Consider the following 1401-nt stretch of genomic DNA (forward strand, 5'->3'; position numbering starts at 1 on the left):
AGCGGCTGTTTGGGGAGTAAAAAACTCCAAAATACGCCCTGAAAGCTACCAGACATCGGACGCTGGATCACATTGGAACCGGTGGTCGTCTGTGTCGTCCACTCCACAGTGGGTGCAGAGGGACGAATCGGTTAGATGGATGCGATACAGTCGATGTCGGTTAACATGTTTGCCATTCACTGTTATGTATCACGGTGACTGGACATCAGATTCGAGAAAATGGACGTGGACCGCTTTCCATATGTGCTGCCACACATATTGGACATACAGCGCTGTTGTAACACTTTGAAAACTATTTTCGTCTGGTACAAACGTGTAGGTGGTAAAGGCTGGCACGCATAAGTGAAGTCACGGAAAAATCGCCGGATATTATAAAAGGTAATGGTCGACACCGAGACTTGGGCGGGCAAAGAGAGCCGCGCAAAGCCTTCGAATAAGAATCCAATGAGGCTCTGTGGGCAACGATGCCAGAGCTTTAGTTAGGCAGCGCCATGACTCTGGTTGGCACGTGTATTAGTCGCACCCCACCATGGTCCCTGACGAAAAAGCCTAACACCATGTCAGAGGTCAGATCAGGAGATTTGGGACCGGTAATACCGGAGCCACGTGTGGTATACAGGAGGTATGATAGATGTTCACAATTTGCACACATCAGCTAATTTCGAGGGCTTGTAGCCGGTGATCTCCAAAGTTTGCTCTGATGGTCTTTAGGAAACGCCTACAGTAAATAGCCGCTGAACGACGGAGATCGGCTGTGAATTCAATGCCAAGACATCGAACGATGGCGGCGAGCCGGCCGCCGTGGCCGGGCGGTTCTAGGCGCTTCAATCCGGAACTGAGCGACTGCTACGGTCGCAGGTTCGAATCCTGTCTCGGGCATGGATGTGTGTGATGTCCTTAGGTAAGTTAGGTTTAAGTAGTTCTAAGTCTAAGGGACTGATGACCTCAGATGTTAAGTAAGTCCCATAGTGCTCAGAGCCATTTGAAACATCTTTTTTTTTTTTTTTTGGATGGCGGCGACGCTTTTCTCCGGTAGTCCCTTACCAATGAACAAGACATTGGATTTGGACGCGTTGAGAGAGCTGCCTGATGTAGTAATTTGCCACCCATCTCAGGGCTGTCAGAACTTCATTATTACTGCGCAGAAAAGGACTACGTTATCTGCATAGGCCATGCAACGGAAACAGTTCCTGTGCAACGTCATACCTTCCAAACGTTGGCGCAGTCCCTGGAGCAGGGGTTCCAAAGCGAAAGCACATAAAATCGTGAAAAGGGGGTAGCCTAGCCGGACAGGCGGTGCTATGACCAGGGGCGGCGTGAGGCGATCGTTGTACATGATTTTGGATGTCGCGCCACTGGTCGCAGGATGTGATATAAAAGGCGACTTTCTTGAGTCGTGAT

The sequence above is a fragment of the Schistocerca cancellata genome, chromosome 6 (assembly GCF_023864275.1).
Source record: "Schistocerca cancellata isolate TAMUIC-IGC-003103 chromosome 6, iqSchCanc2.1, whole genome shotgun sequence".
Taxonomy (NCBI): Eukaryota; Metazoa; Arthropoda; class Insecta; order Orthoptera; family Acrididae; genus Schistocerca; species Schistocerca cancellata.